General features: G+C 39.6%; 1 long non-coding RNA gene across 1 annotated transcript; it reads right to left on the bottom strand.

Annotated features, from left to right (window-relative positions):
- Nucleotides 1-416: 416 nt before the first annotated feature.
- LOC142361063 (uncharacterized) lies at nucleotides 417-21,045 on the bottom strand. Its single transcript, XR_012763597.1, has 3 exons — nucleotides 20,918-21,045; nucleotides 3,839-3,906; nucleotides 417-687 (listed from the first exon to the last, which is right to left on the bottom strand). It is a non-coding gene; the product is annotated as an uncharacterized LOC142361063 (long non-coding RNA).
- Nucleotides 21,046-22,733: the final 1,688 nt, after the last annotated feature.

Raw genomic sequence — 22,733 nt, 5'->3', positions numbered from 1 at the left:
GCCAGCCGTGCGGGGCTTCGTGCCGAAAACCGGATCCGCTGTTCACGCTTCTTTATTCATTCTGACAGTTTGCGGGCTGGAGGCAAATAACCAAAGACAAAGGGAGAGAGAGCCAGGTGCCCTTTTTACGCGCGAGTTGCTGGGGGGGGGAACAGAAGAGAGAAATGAGGACATAAGCGAAAACAAACAGCGAGAGCACAGCACACCCGCGGCCCCATCCCGGCGCAGCCCCGGACAACACCCCGCCTGCTGCCCGGTGTTTCCGGCGGCGGGCGGAGCTCGGCCCCGCGCTCGCTGGGCTGGGGGGCTGATCCGGCCGTCCCCACGCAGCGTCGCTGTTGAGCTGTCCCGCGCGGCCGCGGCGCTCCCGGCCCCCCCGGGAGAGAGAGGCGCCGCCATCACGCGTGTTTTCCGACGCGGAGGGCGAGCGGAACGGCTGCCGCTCGCCGCCCTGACGCCGCCGCTCTGTTTCGTTCGTGCGCCGTAGGGAAGAGCGGAGCGTGGCCGGGCGTGGTGTTCGCAGGCCCACCGAAGGGACGTGCCTGTGGGCTCCCTTGCTCCGGCGGGGTGTGGCGGCGCGGCCGGGCTGTGCGTTCCGCTGGGGGGGACAGCGAGGCGGAGTGCGGGCCTGGCTACGTGTCGCAAGGACGCTGGCGGGAGCCGCTGCTCGGAATCCCCTGCTCACTTCTGAATTCACACGGTGACATGGAGGGGAAGATAAAGATGTGTTGTAGTAGAATGGCTTAGTGGAAAAGAAATCAAATTTACCACGCACTTGGACAACATGTGGCCAGCACTAAAATCCAAGGTACAGGAGCCTATTTTTTTAAATCTGAAATATTTGCAAGAACTCCTGTTCCTAAGGTGTCTTAACTATACTTGCCTTGTGGAACTGGTCCTGTGACAAGAACTGTTTAACCTAAGTGTCTCAACAGTTTGTGAAAACAGTAAGAAGAGCGAGCCAGTTGCAGGTAATCTTTGGCCAAAGCAGTGGGGGTTCTTCAGGACTTACCTCCAGGTACCAAAGCGGCTCCACTTCGCTCAAACATTCATTTGGCTTCCACTTGCTAACTTGCTCTTTCTTCATCTGAGTATCTGGCTTATTGCCAGGGAGTCCCAAAATTTCAAACACATGAACAACAAATCTTGCAAAGTGACTACTCTTTTTTTTGTATTGATGCTGATAAAGTATTATGTGATTGAAGCCTTGAGATTTTAATGCACATCACACACCTTCAAGCAGCTGCAATGAAACCGGCACATGCCATCCCAAGCAGAGCCGTTCAGACAATTAATGCCGGTCTGGACAGTCTAGGGGATGTAGAAGGAGCCCCTCTGTATCAGCAAAGCAAGCTACAACCTCCTAGCTTTTGATACAGCTACTGTGACTTTCTCATTGTATTCTGAAAGTCGGTTTACAAGCCAAGTCAAGATGTAATGCTGTTCAAAATTAGACAAAATGAGTCCTCCTGACCACAGTAACATCCTTCCTGAAAATCAATTGTAAGAAGTTGTCCCTATTCTGAAGACTAGGGTACATCCCGCATTGGTTGAGAAATGAGACTAGCATCATTCCTATCTTTAGAAAAATAGTCTCCAATACTGAGGTATCTGATTGTAGCACTCAGTCTCGTATGGTTTTACCGGGACGATTAGACCCTAGGTCTTATAAGCAGCATCCTTACATCTTAAACCTAAAATTTTTTCAACCACAGTGTGTTCACATTGGAAGTAGCTTCTTTGTATATTGCAAGAAATAATGAATTAATTCTCCAGTGCTGTGAAAAATGCTCGTGCTTTCTTAGAAAGTTTTCTGAGAGGGTCTATAGTATAAATATTAAATCTTTCGTATTACTAACCAACCACTTTGGCTCAGTCTTGTCTTGGCTGCTGACTCCAGACCAGTCCATGTTTATTAAAATCAATGTATTTAATATTTCAGTCTTATCTAAAACTTCTTATTTCTTTTCATGACAATGTCCTTTCACTTCCGTTACGTACTTACATTACTCTATCAGGTCTGCTCACTATGTCTACTTTGGATGATTTTTTTCAAATAGTTTATAAGTCAATATTAAAGATTTTGCATTTTAGTTTCCTGTTAACGTTCCCTTTCTTTACTGAAGCTATTGCACAAGAGCTAATGTATTCCTTTACAGCAGTTCCTGATAGTACGCTTTTTAATGTAGTGTCTGTGTACTGTACCAAGCAATAAACTCCAAACTAAGCCAAACTGAAAAATCGGAATTAGTTAGATCTAATATTCATCTGTATTTGGTATCATTTCAAAAGCCATACATTTCCCACACTTCAGATCCTTGAAACTCAGGCTATTTTTTTCTCAACAGATTCACAAAAAATAGCAGATCATTATGAGCTTCACTTGAGTTTTGAATTTACAAGGAAACGTGAAACAGAAGAGTCATGGGTGGTTTCTTGTTTCACTGTGAATGTTTTACACAGCTGTAGGGGGTAAAAAGTTGATGAATAAGATCTACCAGTGCTGTGTCATTCCTCATTGTGACTCAGAGTCTGAGAACTCATGCAAAGGTTTCTGAATAGATAACCTACTGCATTTTGGTCACTATGTATGAGGCTGGCTTCATCTTCACAAAGCTGAGTGAAAGCATGCATCTACATAGACGCAGAACCACAGCCCCACCATGGTCCCTGAACTTCTGCCTGCATGCATTTCTCACTGGTTCTGTACAGCACAAGCAACATTCAGAAAGTCCCCTGCAGCCCATCAGTTCGGCTTCTCTCTCCATCTCTTTCTGACATTTTACAGCAGGCTTACAGTCTCAATCTGAGGACACAGGAATACTTACCCCGAAACTGAATAATTGCATTTAAGAAACTGCCCATAGAAATGGCAGAGGCATCGATTGCAATCTTCTGGAAAAACAATTTAAATTATTGGAAAGTGATGGCTTCGGTCTTTAAATACAATCCATCTCATGAAGTGTTATGCTCTCAGTGACATAGGGGAAAATCTTTACATAGAAAATGGAGATGCAATTGTTTTAAAGGAACATTTATTATTAGGGCAGAGGAAAGAGAGAAAAAAATCAAGAGCTGCTTTCTTAAGTGACAAGTGAATTCATAGCTGAGCATCTGCTCAGAGAGGAAAGTACTGAGGTCAGATCTTGGCCTTGGTTTTAAAGTGGGCCCAGGGAGTTATATATCTACTTCACAAGCAGCAAATATGTGTCTAGTGACAATATCTTCTGCCTTGTTTCTATTTTTTTCTTCAGAGTAGATTTTCAGCTGGTTTATATTAGAACCAGGATGAGGCTTAGGTCAGTCAAGAAAAAACCATCTGAGAATGATAGAGGGCTTGATAGTGAAAGATCCCCATCTCTACATATGTGTACCCAAACAAAAGGGGAGGAGGGAAGAAATAAACACCATTTTTCTATGGCTACTGCTTTCTTGTTGCTTTCTTATTAAAATTAGGACTAAAAATAAAATGATTCCTCGGTCATACGAGTCATCTTTGCTGTACAAAATACTTCTGTGTATAGAAATAAATCAGAAGTCCTTATTTTAATATGACTCAGACTACTGGTTTTGTAAACAGAGAAAAGATACTCCTGAAATGGGAACATTCAACAAACAATTGTACGTCCAGATGACCTGACAGCAGACTTCGATTCTGTGTGGGAATATACATTTGGAAAGAGATACTGGAATGACTGGACGACTGGAGTTGTTTTGGCTAGTGGATGATACACATCAGCTTCTCAGCTGCTGTAAATTGGTGTTGCTCCACAAGACCGATTTGCATCAGCTGTGCAACTGGCCCAATAACTGTCACATGAATGGTATGTTAACTCACCAATGGATATGTTGGTTGCAGTAATAATATTCCCGGCAGGCTGATCAGTACACTGATAGAGCTGTGACCTGTAGAGGAAGGCATGTCTGTCATTCTATCAAGAGTAAACAAGCCATGGTGGAAATGAAAAACAGAAACCAAGGCCCAAGGTCAGGCAACAAAATTGTCTATTAAAACTTGCTGAGGCCTGATCTGCTTAAGAATTTGGAGCTAAATTTGGAACACAGCACTTCGCTAGAGGCATGAAAATTTCTGTCTGTTCGCTGTTTTATTGGCATGCAAATGTGTTTCAATGATTTTAATGTAAATATAGCAAAAGCATAGAGGGTTTGTAGATAGAATTACAGCCTTCAGTTGTCTATGCTGTTTTTAGTAGATTTGCTACTTCCCTGATTTGCAACTTTTGCTGGGGCTTTTTTCCTCTCTTTGTTTCACTATGAAAATTAAAATGCTGTTCTGGAGAAACACTAGCTGCAAAATTGTCTGTTAAGATTCAGAATCATGTTCTTTTTTCCATTTTTACCTTCCTGGGTATTTCCAGAAGAGATCAAAAAGGAGAAAAGACAAGACTTGTATGTGTATGATGAAACTCTAGTATCAGAAAACCAGTTTTGCAAAGTGTATCATACACGAATGCACACTCTTTTTTTGGCAATGAAGACCGAAAGCCTTATAATACTTACTTGCTTTCAGGTTTCACTACAAAGCCAGCCAACCTTTCACCAAAAGCCCCTAAATTTTAAAGATCTGGCTAACACTTAAGCAAGACTGAACGCAGCTCTGAAGGGAAGGAGGCTAGTTTTTCTGCATTTCATAGACAGTGAGTAGAATTTTGTTGGTGGCAGTGAAAGAGTATCAAACATTTTGACTGAATTTTGTTCTGAAGTTTTGAATATTCTTGGATAAACGAGCTGAAACTGAAGAAAGTATCATTAGTATTCTACTTTCAAGGGATTGCACTGAGAAGATATCTAAGCAGAGCCCTGGCATGATAGAAACATGATGGGTAAGGAAGGGTAGACATGAGGAAGTGCTTTCTGTGAGCTGTTCGGATGTAGATTATGAAATAACTGGGAAATCTAGACACATCTGTTTCCCTGTCTAACTATATCAGCATTAGCCTTCCATAGGAATGTGTTTATCACAAGCTTGTGAGCACACTTATGTCCAGACTAGGCTGAAGGTGTTACGCCTCCAGGCTCTGACTTGGTTACCTCTTATGTGCATGCTTATCTCCATCCCTTTTCAACAATGCATATAGTAAAATCCAGGTTACGTGCTCTAAAATGAGCCTGAAAGACATACCAATAAGTTGCTCTCTGGAGTAGAGAACAACATATATTTGCATGTGACTGTACTAGTGTTCCAGTACCTTCTTCAATACAAAATTTGCCCTTGTTATATTCAGACAAGCATGCAATTCTGTCTTTACTCCACTTGCCCTCCTGTATTTTGAACACTGCATAATACAAACCAAAACCAGTGCAGACTGTAAAACAGAGAGGTAATATCTCTTTGTGAGGGGGGTTTCTAACTGAATTTATTAAAGCTTTCTAAATCATAGGAGGTGTCTAACTATGCTATCACACCTTAAAAGACAAAGTGGTGGGGAGTTGCAAAGCAAAATGATACTTGTGAAAAACTTTCATCCTGTCTTAAAGTCAGCAATGCAGCGCTACCCGAAAAATTTCAACATACCGTTCATTGATTTATTCTGAAGGGTGGTTAATCAATCTACCTCACTAGTGTCAGTCCAGGACTATAGGACTTAACATTTTTTAAAAGGGTTTAGATCTCTGAAAGTGCATTTTAAAGTAATATTCTGTCACTTCATAGAAAGAAAAGGAAGAATTTAATTAATAGCTTCACTGCTTATCACCAAAAAATTACCAAAAATTTATTTCAACAGGATTTTTAAAATTCTATACTGCTGTTAAAGTCTGATCCTGCTACAAAAAAAAAGAAAAAATATATTTGGTAGCTAGGTTTTAAAAACACTACTTTGCATTCAAAACTAGTCATTAAAAGTCTTTGGCTTTTCTTCATATGCTTAAAATAGGACAGATTGCTGTCATATTAGGTACATCACAAAACACTACAGCTCTGTCTGAGGCCTTGGCAAGGAGTGGTTGCTCCCATCTGAAAATTTTGTTTGCACATAACAGGTGACCAAGTCTGTAAGTACGATCACTTGAACCTAATAATAGAAAATATTTGCAAGTCAAAACACAATCATCGGCAAAACTTGAAAAGTGTTCACAAGCTTATTTTGTCCTTTTGTTTATCAACAAAGCAGTATCAAATGCTGTTTCTCACAGATAAAAAATGACAAGTCTAGTAACTCTGTGGAAGAAATTCTTAAAAGCTGAAGCATTCTTAACTGGAAAATGAATAAGTATAGTAAAAATGGATATTTATAGTAATTACTTCTGAAGGGTCATTTTGCATACATCAGTGGGACAAAAATACGGCTGCAATGAAGAATATTTCTCCTGAGTAGGAAGTATTTTACATAGATTGTTGGTTTTAATCATTTTCAAGTTTTAAGATAGAAACGGGAAAAATCAGTGAAAAACAGTTTAGCTTTAAAGATACTTTGCTGTTCTGCAGTATTTCCCTTTACATCTGCATGCTCAACATAAACTGCATGTGGCACAGAAAGTGAAATCATTAGCAGATCTGACACATTGTTGGTGCTTATGATGTCATGCTATAAATTACCAAATATGGAAGCTTTTTAACCATCCTGCCTCACGCTTAACTGAATATGGCAAAATTCAAGATGTGCATTGATTGGTTTTAAGCAAAGATAATACTCTTTACATGTCAAAATAAAAAGAATCACATGAAAAAAGGTCTCACTATCATTAAATCTAATGTGAATAATAATTTCCTTCCGGGCACTGACATTCTCAAAAGGTCCGTTGTTGTTTCTTAAGGTGACCTGAAAGTATTTGTCATGGCTTTTTCTATGGGACTTAAAACAATAACTTCAGAGACAGATGGAATGAGAGGCCTGGTCAAGAAAGCTGTCTTACTTGAAAAATACAGGAAGTTTCTTCTCACATTGAGAAAATCAAAATTATATCTCCTTGTAGGAAAAATATTTCCAAATGGAGAGCCAAAATCTACATAATTAGTAAAAAAAAAACCAAACTGCCATGTTTATTTCACTATTGATATAAAGTATAAATTAAGGCTTCAGAAGAAGAGGGAAAGTGCATCTTTCAATTCGGCAGCCTTGGCATCAGAAGAAAGTGCTATATTGTTCTTCACACAAACCGTCCCCATTAGAGCTCAAGATGTTCTTTTCCTTTTAATCCTCATTTGTACCCCTTAGCCATTTGTTTAGAATTAAATTAACTGCAATTTGGAAAATGTGGATGAAAGGTAGTGCATTGAGTAGATATCACATGTTTCCTGAATAGTGCCTGTTCTGCCTCTTTCACAGCCATTCATTGTGCCTGAAAGGGTGTAGTGTGTGAATTGTTGGACTGTCACTCTGCAGTGAAGTCTAGTAGCCAGTATCGCCATGGAAACAGCAGGAAAAAGACAATTAACAAAATGGTTCTGATTTTCCTTATTTCTTGGGGGAAGGGGTGTTCATTAGTGATTTTTTTGTTTTCCTTTGTTATTTTCCAAGAAGAAACACAGGGGAAGGAATCTTCTTGTTAAATTAGATATTGTCATTACTGCAAGCCTAGTAATACAACAGAAATGTGTGTTTGTGTAATAAAATCTGAGTTTTTAAGCATTGTCTAGTCTTATTCCTTTCTTTTCCATCACAGAAAAGAAATCTCTAAATATTCTTAGGTGAGTGACTGTTAATGAGCAGAGCCTGTGAGTTTAACCCTCACACATTCATTGGACTTTTAATTAGTCCCTCACAGAATCACTCCTATGACAGAAACACAATATAGGCCTGAGCGGGGTTTAAACCAAAAGGGGGCTCTCTTTAGATTTTTAGCATTAGTTTAAAATCAAATAAGTTGGAGGAAGGTGCTGAGGGCTTCTGCAAAAGGCAGATTTCTCTGCCTGAAGGACGTTCTAGCCCAGGGGTCTAACTATGATTTCAAGGCAGTCAAGTTCATATTCTACATCCAGAAGCATGTAATACAAAGGGGAGAAACTCAGGCTATTAAACACACATCTGCCTTTAAAACTGTTATTTCTACATAACAATACTACTAAACTTCACACATTGTAATTAAAGGAAAAAACAAGATGCATTTTCTATACTAACATTTTATGTCAAACATGCCCGAAAGACTGAACTCCAGGTTCTGTTCATGTCGCATGATCTAGGGACTTCGGAAACAAAAACAACTCTCCTCCCACTTAATACAGATGCAGTCGAGATCAGTACTAGGCTCATTTTCATTTATTGATCCTTTCCGTAGTAGGAGCAGTAGACGTAGCAGGAAAACTAGTGGAGAGCATTGTGATTAGAAAAACCCTAATTCTTTATGCTCGTTCAGGTATATGACAACATAACTTTGTATACTACTCGTAGGTTTCACCACTGATACGCTAAAAAAAGACACACAGTAGTCTAGGGTATTTGCCAAAAACACCCTGGTAAATGTATGTTGCGATATTACAAGCTTGTTGTTGGAATAGAGCTGTCCTATACTGTGTATTTGAGTAGTACCTATTCCTTTGGGAACAAGGGCTCGTCTGGATCTCTAGACTCTGCTGAAGTGCAATTAATAAACAATAAGAATAGCATTTTTTTTTAAGGAAGAATTTGCTATGAAGTCGTACATTTTCTCTCTGAATAGCAACATGGAAGAGAGATTTAACTGCTTTGCTGTCTAGCACACTGTAATGTCTCTCATATTCTCTTTATGCCAGAAATGGTATTTGTTTTCAGATCCTAATGCGTATCTCTTTTTCACTCTATTATGCTTTTGTTTTCAGATGTTGGTTTAAATAGAAGTGTCGATTCTTGAAAGAGTGATGGCTGCTGGTGAGTAATCTGCAGACAATTATTTACTGGAGTGTATTATATTGGAAGAAAGGTGAGCAGTGCAGGAATAAAATAACATAATATATACTAAGAATGTGGTGCAGAGATTTGGGATGGGTTAAAAGAGGAAAGGAGAACAACAAGTGGGAAAAAAATTAGATGGAAAGTCCTGACCACTATTGTCTGTCCTAGGTAAATGCAACAGTCCTCTGAAACAAATCACTAGAAAAGTACAGGGCAAGCCTAGGGAACATACGCTCAAGGCATAGCCTGACTGAAAGGATATACTCTAACAGTATTCAAGTAGATGGTTAACAGGTGAAAAGGAATAAAAAGGCAGTTTTAAAAACAGAAGTTGAGGCAGCCATTGGGTTATCTGATAACGAAAGGTGTACGGTCTCAATAAGTCTGTGAAGTAGAAAGAGGAAGGGGACTTGTGGACATTTCTTTGATCCACAGCGGTACAACTAATACCATGTTTTGCATTACTAGGGTACAGGACATGCAATGAGCAACTAACTGTAAGTGGAATTCAGCACTGAATAAGTACAAAATTATTTTTGGTGTCATATCATGGAGAAAACTAATTCATCTTTTTATTTTTTAGTCTCTAATTAAGGAATTTTCTGTAGTCCCTGAGCTCTGATCGAAGAGCCTTTTAGCACTGTTGTTAATACTAATTTCTGACAAATGTTCATTTCCAATCAACAAGCAATCTTTGCTATAATGTCACCTATTTGGCTTTATACTACAACGTAGATGCCAGCAGAAACCCAAGAAATGCAAAGAAGAGCAAACTGTTTACTTAGAGGTAAACCATCTTAAGGTAGGAGTTTTTTTCCACTTCCCTTCACTGTCATTATGATTTCAACAATGCTCCACTCAGTCCCACAGACTGTTTTACTTTTATTATTGGTGGAGGTAATTGGTGTTTTCATTGGGCTCAGCATGTTCCTTGCTTTACTTAGTCCTTAGCATTAACACTAATGCCCTTGGAATCCAACACTTTGTAGGTTTTCCTGGGGCTTAACTTCTGCAGCAGTGAAGTGTAGGCTCTGGCATCTTCCTTAAAGATCACACCAACTAGAGAAGAATTTTAATCCAAAAGATGAGAAAAAGGGGAAAAAAGCACCAGGTAAAAAACTGAAGAGGTTGTCGTAAGCTGACTTCAGCCCCAGTCAAATAAAGCGTGTTTATTTGTTTGCTAAGTATGCAAGGTAGTTAAGGCTGAAAGTAATTAATGAACTTCTCCAGGGCCAGTTACACCAAAGTACGTGCATGTTTTTTGCCTACTTGGATTGTGGACTCAAATATTGAAAGGATTCACAGAGGTCTGTTACTTGGGTGTGTGTGGAAAATCACATTATTCAAACTGGTATTCATGTATGTAGCTGTTCTTCTAATCAAATGTGGCAATTTATACAAGAAATTGCTTAAGCCTGACCTTATGAAAAGAGCCTTTAGATTTTTTGATAACTCTTCTTTGGAATCTGCAAATCTGACTAAGAAGTTTCCAGGAGCAACTTTTCTGGTGAAATTTCTCATTACTGACTGAGTTGGAGATACTGAAAGAGCCTTGTTATATTTGTGCATTTAATTTCTAGGCACAGACAAAGAGGAGAAGTGTAGTGTGGGAGAAATATTGTTGAGCTCTTGCTTTGCTAAATGCAAAAGTTAGTAGAACTTATACAAGCCTCCAGAACGGTTTGATACATGTTGGGCTTGACACTTATTTGGCTGAATTGTTCCATCCAACCCAACCTGCCTATAGAAGTAAAACCTGAGCTTTTTCAGATGTTTTGATTTCTGGGGACCCCATCTGAAGACTGAAAGTTTACGCAGAATTCATGTACAATGAAACTGGTAAACATGAGGAGTTACTTAGTACAAATACACTTTTTTCACTGTGCCCATCATCCATTAGGCAAGGTAGTAGGGCGTTATTATTACATTGACTGTAAAGGAAGCATGACATAAATCTTGGTCAGCTTGGCCATCATATGCTTCTGACAGCAGTCATAGTCACTTTCCAGATAAAAAAGAATACCAGAGGTTCTTTACTGATGAGACGAAAGAGGACTTTGAGTTTGCATTTCATTAGTACATCAGCTCGCAATACCGGCAGAGCTCTTTCCTGACATTATGTTGAGGCATTAGTTAAACATTGGCATTGATGAAAGATGGACATAAGCTTAACAGATTTCTGCATGTTTGCTTAGACTCTGATCTCTTCACAGAGCATGAAAGATTTGTAAGTTCAGTTCATCACGGAGGTTGAAGTAACATGACTGGCAGCTGACAAAATGATTTTACATATTTATCATTTGTTTTACAACCTATTGTGAGAACAATATGGTCAGCCAGCAGTTGCCTGTGTCCACAAGCATTAATCTCTCACTTAAAGCTGTTGTATTTTCAGTCAAGAAAACTATTAAGAAAATACAAATGCATCTGTGCATATATTTAGGCCAGAGAAGATCATTGATTTCAGCCCTAACCAGAAAATGCTCATAGCGTGTTCAATGTGCAGTGTTAAACAGCCGAGATGCCAGACACTAAAGCTTTAAAAAGACATGTGCATTGTGTGTGCTTTGAAATTCAGCAAGTGGTTAAGGACCGGGATTTGCTGTGCGACAGTGTCGTGTTAAAAGGGGTAAGGGAGTCTGATAAGCGGCAAAAGGAGAGCCCTCCCATTGGGTCATGAGGTTCAGAGCAGATCCCCTTGCATTCTAAACTCTCTCTCAGAGAAGAGTCTAGGTGCGGATGGATCTACTCCTAGTCCCAGACTTGCTCAACTGTTTATGTCTAAGGGGTTAAGTGTGTAGCCACTTCTCACATTCAACCTTTGCCTGTCAGAGCCCTTCCAAGGACTTTCACTGAAACAGTTTTGCAAAGTTGAAACAATAGGTAGTTTATTCAAGTGACAGGTATCACGGATTCGGGATTGCCGTTGATAAACATGCTGTCTACAAAAGTTGAGCTCAAAGTAATGGTTTAGCACTATAGTTAACAATGTGTTTCCAGGGATATGTTTGACAAAGTCAGAGGTGCAACTCTTACCAAAAAGGCGTCCCTTCTTGGGGGGGGGGGAAAGAGAGGTTCAGGCTTGTCAAGCCATCCGTCAGGTAAAGTTCTCGCTTGGCTCCTCCTCCCAAAGTGAGTTTTCAAGTGCCAGTTTTTATACATTTTAAAATCTTTTGGTAAGGTGGGACTAAGTCAATTATTATGCGTCAATTGGCTCTGGCATGGAATGTCGTGTCATTACAAGCGGGCTTCTTGGTATGTGCTCAAGGGGGCCAAATGTTTAAGCAACCTCTGGCTGCGCAGCCTCTGTTGCGTCCCAGAGATCACTTGATTTGCAGTGGTGGGCTATCCCCCTTTTCGTCTGTCTGATAAGATAAGCACAAGTCAATTGCTCCCTCTGTTAACTCCTCAGCCTGGAGAAGGCTGTGAGGGGACCTTACAAATGCTTATAAATATCTGAAGGATGGGTGCCAGGAGGATGGGGCCAAACTCTTTTCAGTGGTGCCCAGCGACAGGACAAGGGGCAACGGGCACAAACTGAAGCATAGAAAGTTCCAGCTGAACATGAGGAAGAACTTCTTCACTGTGAGGGTGACATAGCCCTGGAACAGGCTGCCCAGGGAGGTTGTGGAGTCTCCTTCTCTGGAGATATTCAAGACCCGCCTGGACAAGGTCCTGTGCAGCCTGCTGTAGGTGACCCTGTTTCGGCAGGAGGGTTGGACTAGATGACCCACAGAGGTCCCTTCCAACCCCTGACATTCTGTGATTCTGTGATTCTGTGTGATTCTGTGAGTCCTGGTGGATGACAGGTTGACCATGAGCCAGCAGTGTGCCCTGGTTGCCAGGAAGGCCAATGATATCCTGAGGTGCATCAAGAGGACAGTGGCCAGCAGGTCGAGGGAGGTTCTCCTTCCCCCTCTACTCAGCCCTAGTGAGGCCCCATCTGGAGTACTGCGTCCAATTCTGGGCTCCCCACTTCAAGAAAGAAGAGGAGCTACTGGAGAGAGTCCAGTGGAGGGCTACGAGGATGGTGAGGGGACTGGAGCATCTCTCCTACGAGGAGAGACTGAGGGAGCTGGGCTTGTTCAGCCTGAAGAAGGCTGCGAGGAGACCTTATAAATGCCTATAAATATCTTAAGGGTAGGTGTCAGGAGGATGGGGCCAGACTCTTTTCAGTGGTGCCCAGCAACAGGACAAGGAGCAACGGACACAAACTGAAGCATAGGAAGTTCCATCTGAACATGAGGAAGAACTTCTTCCCTCTGAGCGTGACAGAGCCCTGGAACAGGTTGCCCAGAGAGGTTGTGGAGTCTCCTTCTCTGGAGATATTCAACACCCGCCTGGACAAGGTCCTGTGCAGCCTGCTGTAGGTGACCCTGCTTAGGCAGGGGGATTGGACTAGATGATCCCCAGAGGTCCCTTCCAACCCCTACGATTCTGTGATTCTGTGATTCTTATTAGGTAACAGTACTCTTTTTCAGAGGATCTATTTCTCATCATGCCACATGATTTAATCAGATGATTGGAAGCAAATATCTGTAAGGGTTTCACAGAATCACAGAATCACAGAATAGTGATTACCTTGACTTCAGCAAGGCTTTCGACACAGTCTCCCATGATATCCTCCTAGGGAAGCTCAGGAAGTGTGGGCTGGATGAGTGGTCGGTGAAGTGGATAGAGAACTGGCTGAATGGCAGAACTCAGAGGGCTGTCATCGGCGGCGCTGAGTCTAGTTGGAGGCTGGTAACTAGTGGTGTCCCCCAGGGGTCAGTACTGGGCCCAGTCTTGTTTAACTTCTTCATCAACGACCTGGATGAAGAGTTAGAATGTACCCTCAGCAAGTTTGCTGATGACACCAAACTGGGAGGTGTGGTAGACACACCGGAAGGCTGTGCTGCCATTCAGCGTGACCTGGATAGGCTGGAAAGTTGGGCAGAGAGGAACCTGATGAGGTTCAACAAAGGCAAATGCAGGGTCCTGCACCTGGGGGGGAACAACCTCATGCACCAGTACAGGCTTGGGGTGGACCTGCTGGAGTGCAGCTCTGCGGAGAGGGACCTGGGTATCTAGTTTCTTGAAGCTATATGCTTCCCCTTCAGAGAGTGATTTCAAGCCATTCATACCCAGTTTTGCTTTAAGAACTTCATGTCATACAAAGTCACCATGCTCTTAGAGAAAAGATCTCTGCTGTCCCCTGGACCACAACATTAAAGAGGAAAAGCTGTGGGAAAAATCATACTTTTTTCTATCCATCATGGTGTTTGATAGCCTCAATTTTAACATTTTTTAACATTGTTTCGGACTCCAGTGAACTTTCAAGAGTCTCATCAGTAACATACTGGCTGAAAATAATGTTTAGGTAGTAATATCTTAGAATTCTTATTGTTTATAAAGCCCTGAAAGCAAAAAGATAGCTATACTAGAGGAGTGACTTAAAATATTCCCAGGAACAGTAAAATAACAAGAATCTTTAGTCTTCTATCATGACCTGTTATGCACAGCAGTAGGTAAAAAAATGTGTCAATTCTGACAACGCTTTCATTAATGCAAGCTTCATGAAACTCTCATCCTTCACGTAGATATCCTCTGCAGGAGGAAAACCTCAAGCCAGTTAGTTGGCATCAGGCAGTAAAAGATTAACTAGTGTCAGACAGCCTCCAAAGGAAACAGTAAACTTAAATCCGACTTGAAGCAATTGGTTTTTCCTTTTGTTTTCTTTTTCTTTTTTTTTTTTTTTTAAAAAAAAGACTGCCCACAAAATACTGTTTTACACACCTTCCTGTGGAAAAGAACGTTGCATTTTTACACGGAAACCTATGCAGTGATACCAGTGGTGTAAAAGTGATCTCTTACAGCATTAATTTGATCATTGTTATTGTGAATGAGGTGGCCTGTCTGCTTCCAGTGAGCGGGCATAGTGTGATTGCTACAGCTTTCTCAATTTGTTCCATAGGCGTGAAGGAACTTATTCCATTTTGCATGTGGTGGAGTAGACACATCCCAGGCCTATCCATGAATGTGTGGGAAAGGTTCCTCCCTAGTGTTTAAAATATAATTCTCATGCGCACTAATGCCATTTTTCACCATATAGACATAGGAAAGTATCATGACGAGTGATATTTTAAAGGTCCTTTATAATGCTACAGTGATGTAAAATAGCCATAATGTGAATGAGAGGTATTCCCCAAGGGTGTGGATGAAACATCAAACACTTAACAGAGATCTGGCAGAGGTCCAGGAGAGAAGCTGATTGTAGAAAGATCACAAAGGTAGTTTTTATGTGTCAGTAGCACATATGTAGGATTCTATGCTAGCAGAAGTCCCAAGACTTGCTGTCACAATTCTATTCATGCAAAAAAAGAAAAATTGAACTAATTGGAATTTCTCTAAAAATAGACTGCGTTATTCATTCACGTGGAGGCGTTGTGTTAACAGAAACCATTACCTGTTAAATGTGCTCCTACCATCCTGTAGATTTTTATTCTTTTCTCAAAAAGCAGTGCCACTCCAAAGCAACATTCCTATGTAATTATATATTCAATTAAAAAAAAGCTGCCTTGACAACAGCTGAATTCTCCGTAATTGTTTGATGTCACGAAAAACAAACAAGTCCCCAAAGAATAATGAGTCAACATCTGTTCTTTCCCCCTCTTTCACTCCTGGTTCTCCTGGTAGCTGAGGAAAACTTCATCTGGGGCTGCTCAAACAGCACTGGGCCAACTTTATCCTTGGTGTAATTTCAGTGGAGTCAGTGTAGCTGCATTAATCTCATCTTATTACTTAAAAGCAAAATTTAAATGTGCTAGAAAGAGTAATGTAAGAACCAATGTCTATAAAACTTTTATAAAACTGTTTTTGAGCCTCTCTGTAGTCAGAATGAAGTTTTAAATAACCACGATAGAATCCAGCAGAAACTTAGACCTTACACAACATTGCATTTAAAGAGTTTGTCTTCATTCAACGCTACATTTATGGGGATAAAAAAACCTCTGGTCATCCAAGCATACAAACGTTGTGAAATTAGTTTTTTGGACCAGTGTCAACATTTTAACCTTGAGGTAATGTCTGATACACTTAGATTAAGAGAGATTTGATTAAAGAACAGAAGACCAAGGCATTCTCCAAAATTCAAACAACTTAATATGGAGGTGTTGCTCTATTTTAAGGTTTTGTTAGCTGTTGTTATTCAGGGGAAAAGGAAATAATCTTTTTACACCTCTGTTCAACAAGAAATCAAAAGAAGAATTGTTAAATATGACCTTTTTACTGCATCTGGACCTGTATAAGGAAGCACTTGCAGTGCCATGCAAAAATGTGTCTTCAGTCCAGTTTTATAGACTTCAGTGTTGGAGACTCTACAGTTCTCTGCAGATGCTTTCCAGGCTTTCTACCATTTTGATATTTTTCTGACACCTACTATGTCTATTTCTTGATTCATTTTAAGTACATTTCATTCTGTCATGGGCTGAAGAAAAGGGTATTATTTTCCCCCCTGCAACAGTTTTTAATACAATTCTCCTTCTCTTTCTTCTTCACACTGGAACCGTTCTTCCACGAGTCTCATATTCAGCTCATGATTTAATCTTCCATCTCCTCTTCTGAAGAAGTAAATCAACCCTTGATTCTTCATTCCATGCTACACTGTGCAGCCAATAATTCCTAAACTGGGCACTTTCCATTGGGCTTTATTCCATTTTGTTCTACTTTTCTCCAGTCTGCTATTGAGGTTTTGAATTCCAGTCTTTTTTCCCAATGTATGTTAAAGTCCCTCTCACTTTCATGCCACTTGTGGGCTTAACACAAGTTTCTGTCTACTCAGGTCATTGCTAAAGGCCTGAGTAGAAACAGATCTGGACTGACCCCAGCAGAACACCAAATTGTGTGCTTTTGCTTGACAGTAATTCACTGTTATATGTTCTCTGAGCTAAAATCCTGACTTCTTTCTCTCAGTCGTGTGTATCTGAACACCTATGGTTCAGAATTGCTGACAATTTCCAGAAGGTTTAATGACCTGGATGCTTTTCATCTTCTAAAATCAGGCCTTATGTTTTCACTCTGGCAGTTACTGTATCTTTTCATATTCCATATTAATTACTACACATAGGCTGTCAGGCATAAATGTTCATCTTTTTTATTCATTGCTTTTGTTGAGTACAAGAGTCTGCTGCTTTACACAATTAAACTGCACCGGTACTTTATAGCCTTTAAAGAAGAGAGAAGTGTTTGCACTTTTTTTCCTTCTATTTTCCAGGGTTCCTACAGCCCGGTAGAGGACTTTAACTATAAACTGTTGCCCTATTTATGCTTGGTTTTTTAAGTTATTTGTGGAGAAAATTGCGTAATGTTGTCTCTAGGTAAATTAACATACAGTGAACATTTACCAGCATGGATTACTTGTTGGGCAGTGGAGGACTTTTTCAACATACGGCCAGAGCTTCACAAGGGACAAGAGTAAATGAAAAAGGAGGCAGCAACAATATGATTATGGAAATAATGTCAATTTGTAAATGAAAAGCTTTGAATCTTTTTTTTTTTTTTTTTTTTCCCCCTGAAGGCTAGTACCCATGGGTATGTCTGAGTAGATCTGGGCAGGCCTGCAAATAAATCAAAACTCCAGCAAGCCAAAGGCCTGGCTGTTCTCCATAAGGATAAATACAAGCCAAGCTGTTGAAGTTGGCTGCCCATTTAGCAAAAAACAAACAAAAAAAAAGAAATTCTGTGTAAAGAAAGATAAATAAATTCTGTGTGACCATAAAGAAATCATACCAAAGGGTTGTCTTTATTCACAGATCTGAAGCCAAGGCAAAGCTTGTAACTCAACAGGATCTCAAATTAAACTTTCTTTAAACTAAGTCTAAGTTGAAGTTCTGTGAATTTGTATAGTTAAAGTAGGATAACAGGTACTTTAATGCCAACATGATTAGGTCCGAGGAACAAGTAAATCGGCTCTTTATTGGTATAAATGATTCTTAAACAGTGTAGAATTACACCTTTTACAGAAAAGGAAGTTAGAGACACGGAAAGGATGAAAGAGGAGCCTATTAGAGAACTGATAATTAAAAGGGTCTTTTTCAAAAACAAGCAGAAGATTGTGACTTGAGTTAAAGAAGTGGAATGCTTATATAGGCACTTATTATCAACAAAGTTCCTTGCATTTAAGTAAAACAATGCTTGTGAAGAAAAATAAGATGAGCTATGAGAAGAAATGTTTTCAAAGCAGAATATGGTTCATGGATTTCCATAAAATAATAGTGACTGTTTAGAAGTGTCCCTTTAAAATTATCATGGACTGAATCAGAGACTAGAACTAAAATGTAGCCACCCTCTGAAAAATAATGGTAGTGAAGGCTGCTGTTCTTTATGCATGTTGTTCACATTTACTCTGCAAACATGTAGTTCAGTTTAATTAGCATGTGATTGAGAAGTGTTGACGTCTTGTGTTCTGTGTTGCTAAATGGATTTCCTCATGCTGAGGAATATGTAAATTCCTTGAAGAATCATTTATGCTACCAGGGCAGCTTTGAAATAATTTTGATGACAAGAATTAAAGTAGGCAGTCAACATAGTTATTCTGAGGATTTAATATATTTGTGAACACAAGAGTGTAAATAACTTTTTCAAGGAGCTGAAGCAGTCTGTGAAAACAGCTGTACAGATTTTTTTTGTTTTTCATTTCATGGAACAGTAGAGTTTAATTGCATCTTCTGTCCCTTCTCATTTCTGGCAGCCAAAACCAAGATGAATAAATGTGAAAAAAAAATACCTCTCATTCAAAGCACTGAATATCATTTAAAAAAAAAAAATGAAGTATTTCTGCATGATTCTTCTATGAGCTATAAAAACATTAAATGACTGTAGCTTCATTTATTTCACAAAGTATATTTCTGATTCACTGTGGTTATATAAGAGAAAAATATGAATTAAAGTGTAAATTACACTTCTTTGAAAGCTACATATTTTTAATTGCCAGAATGGCAGAGGCAAAATACTGTCAGAAGCTTGCATAGTTCAGACAAACCTAGAAGTATATGGGCACTGAAATTTCCACTCCACAGAGAGATTTACAGCTTCAGAATCAGTTTTATTCTGAACCAGAGAGAAAAAATAAAGAGCTTTCCAAGAAACGTAATTTCTGGGAATAAAAAAATCAGATTACTTTTTTTTAAGGAAAAATTTAAATGTTAGACTGCCATGTTTTTCTGGCTTATAATATTTTGAAAAACACTTAGAAAGGAAAGTTATTGCAAGATGAAAAACCTGAAAAACATTCCTGACATGAGAGTATCAAATGTCTTTACTATTTGTTTTTAGATTGGAAATGTTATAAGTGAAATCAAAAGAGATTGGAGAGTTCTTTAGTTCTGTCCTAATGTACTGATATTAATAATCATGAGCTGTATGGGAGCATGCAAGAGCAACTAGCAGCAGCAGCAGCCATCAATTTAAAACCACAGAGTTTTGGGAGGTTACCGGCAACCCTTCCTCATTCTTAAAGGTGACTTCTTTCATTGTCCCCAAAATTGACCTACCAGAGTCACATAAATATATTACCATTGGAGAGTCTTGTACCTTTATAGGCAGAAGATTATGCTGTAATAAAGATTAATCTAAACTGAAGTATTCACCTGACTTCAACCTTTTAAAGTTTCTAATCATGAGGTCTAAGATAGTTTCCTAAGCTCCCTTAGGACAATGCAAAGAGTAATGCGCTTCTATAGAATCTTTCACCTGTTGAAGCCAGATGCCTATAGTAGTAGAGATTTTTTTTTCCATTAGGTCTATCTATAGAGGGATATGGACCAATAGATGCTGTACTTTTATGTGGGTAAAGTTAGGTGGAGTTAGTGTCCCTTTAAATGTCAGAATAAACCATATAGAAGAGAAAATCCCATTTCGGTTTGTTAGCCAGATAATGCTTCTTTGAATCCATTGTGTTCATTGTGTCACATCACACTAATTGATGATAGTGTTGAACAAAAAATGTTTTTGCTCAAATCCAATGTTAACATACCTCAACAAAATGCACATTTAAACTAGGTAAGTACTATACTTGCCAGGCCCTGTTGTTTTCTTCGGAAATTCTGTGAAATTCCTTCTGCTTATGAGGTTGAATCCCTGCCACTGAGGTATGGTGAAGTGCAGGAGAGTGGAGTTGTGTCCCCAGCCTTGTCATCTATTCCCTTCATCATACACACTGGTGTATGTTCTTCAGTAATTCTTCTCACCAGACACATGGATTTAAATAAAACTTCAGTATTATCATAACTAGCAATATACTCTCTGAACAAAGGACAGTTCAAAGAGCGAGTGGAAAAAAATTAATACCATGATGCCTTATTATGAGAACATAAATCAGATTGTGATAAAGGAGAAGGAAAAAGACAAGGGAAGATAAGGGAAGCAGAGAAGACTGCATCAGCTCTCTCAACTAGTTCTAGAAAATGTGAACCCAGAAAACCAAGGAGATCCAGCTCATTAAAATCAGTGAAAAGTATATTGACTTAAGTTGTGCCACATCACAGGCTCTTTTTATCCTTAAACCTTAGGGAGATACCAGGAGAAGACAGCTGTCTAACCACATGAAACTAAACTCTGCTCTACTAAAACACAGATTAATTTAAAATTAAGGAGTTTCTGCAAATGCTTAAGTTGCCCTGTATCTCTTACCAGACAGATATATAATGAATGCAGGTGATAAGAAGTAGAACAAAGGATTAAAATCTATCCAAATGCAGACATCATTTTGTTTTAATGTTATCAATATCTTAGAAACAAACATAGACACAAGCAACCAGTCATGACACTAACAATAAAAAAACAAAATAGCATTCTTTGTCCTTGCAGCTAAACTTTCTTTTGTTCACGTAGAAAACTCTACTGTTTATGGATTGCAACATAGAAGTAATAAAATACTGTCTGACATTTTATGGACATTATGTTGGCTTCCAAAGGCATTTCTTAAAACTTCAAGCTTCTGATATTTCTGAGATTAACACATTATATAAAATGTACAGAACAATTTCTGATCTTTTCAATACCTATTGAATTAATGGGATTTGGAAAGAGAGGAATGAAAGAAATCCTACCATTAATCCTTTAGTGTTGATCATTCAGATACATCAGGTTTCAAATTTGGTAGAGGAAAATCCAGAAATGCTTTAAAAAGCAGGTTGACTTTTACTAATATGTTGAAGAAAGATAAATCTTCTGGATTTAGCTGTGGCCAGCATAATCAGCTGGTTTCTATTTCCTTCAACTATTTTAAGATACCAACTATGTCTCCTAGGTAACATAGTCACCCATACATAGGTTCCCGAAAGCAAGACAGAAGTCATGGAAGTTCAATGAAATTTCAGGGATCCGCTTGTTCTTGGCTACTTTAGTGACCCAAGCAAGACTTGTATTTATGACCGAACAAATCACAAATTTTTCCACTACAGAATTGTTCAGACTAACTACTGTTTCCTACTGCATAGAAGTAAATAAACTTTAGTTTTAGAGTCTTGTCTTTGCACAATATCAGCTTTTGTACCTGTACTACGAGAACAGATGGAGTATGGGAAAAATTTGAAGTGTTAATTGATTTTGTTTGAATCCTGTTACCCTCTGTTTGGTGTGAATTGTTAAGCTGTCAAAACATTGTTATATAAGGAATGGAGCAGAGAATAAACAAAAAGATAATTCTATTGATATCAGAGATGTATCTTCAGCTAACATACTGTATTCACACTGGTTATCCTGTTTCAGACTGCTGAAAAATAAGAGGAATATAGAAGAGCAATTAAAATTAAACAAAAAGCCTGTTCTCAAAAAATGAAAACTAGCCTTGGTTTCCCTGGAAAATAAATTAAAATGCAGCATTTCTGTTACAGGAAATTTGTAGAGTTCAAGAACTTCAGTACATTGAAGTAGAAAGAGAAAACAAACATGTACAGGAGTATCCAGAGTACCTTGGGTTATGATAATTATCCCCAAAAACATTAAAGGGAGCATTTATGTTTGTGCTTCACAAGTGTAACTGTTAGAATTTAAGATCTAATATGGGGGAACAGATTACTTGCTGCTGCTGTGAAGTCATGTCACCTTCCTCAGAAAAATCACGTATAGACAGTTGATATGGATAGTGTTTTGGAAAGATTGAGAAAGATCCGGTATAGCAATTCCTGCATTTATCAGGGGCACAGGTGGTGTTTTCCTCAATCCCATCAGTGGCAGGGAAGAACACTGAAAGGGTCAGGAAAGCTCACCTGATTAACAGGTGGCTCGGAAACCGGTGCCGTCGGTGGAATTATGGTTTCTTTGATCATGGGGAGGTTTACATGGCACCGGGCCCACTGGCAACAGATGGAGGCCAGCTGTCTCAAAGCGGAAAAAGGATTCTTGCCCACGAGCTGGCAGGGCTCATCGAGAAGGCTTTAAACTAGGGTCCAAGGGGGAAGGGGATATAACCAGGCTCACTAGAGATGAGCCCAGACGTGGCATGCCAGGGTTGGGGGTGTGTTCGATAGCCCAGCTCAAGTGCATCTACACCAATGAACGCAGCATGGGCAATAAACAGGAGGAACTGGAAGCCATTGTACAGCAGGACAGCTATGATTTGGTCGCCATCACAGAAATGTGGTGGGATGACTCTCACGACTGGAGTGCTGCAATGGATGGCTATGAGCTCTTCAGAAGGGACAGATGAGGAGAGAGAGGTGGTGGGGTGACTCTGTGTGTTAGGGACTGCTTCGATTGTATAGAACTCGATGATTGTGATGACAAGGTTGAATGCTTATGGGTGAAGATAAGAGGGAAAGCCAACAAGGCAGACATCCTGCTGGGAATCTGTTATAGACCACCCAACCAGGATGAAGAGGTAGATGAAATTGTCTACAAGAGTCTGGCAGAAGTCTCGCAATC

The sequence above is a fragment of the Opisthocomus hoazin genome, chromosome 4, assembly GCF_030867145.1.
Source record: "Opisthocomus hoazin isolate bOpiHoa1 chromosome 4, bOpiHoa1.hap1, whole genome shotgun sequence".
Taxonomy (NCBI): domain Eukaryota; kingdom Metazoa; phylum Chordata; class Aves; order Opisthocomiformes; family Opisthocomidae; genus Opisthocomus; species Opisthocomus hoazin.
This window is presented reverse-complemented; position numbering and strand designations above follow the sequence as displayed.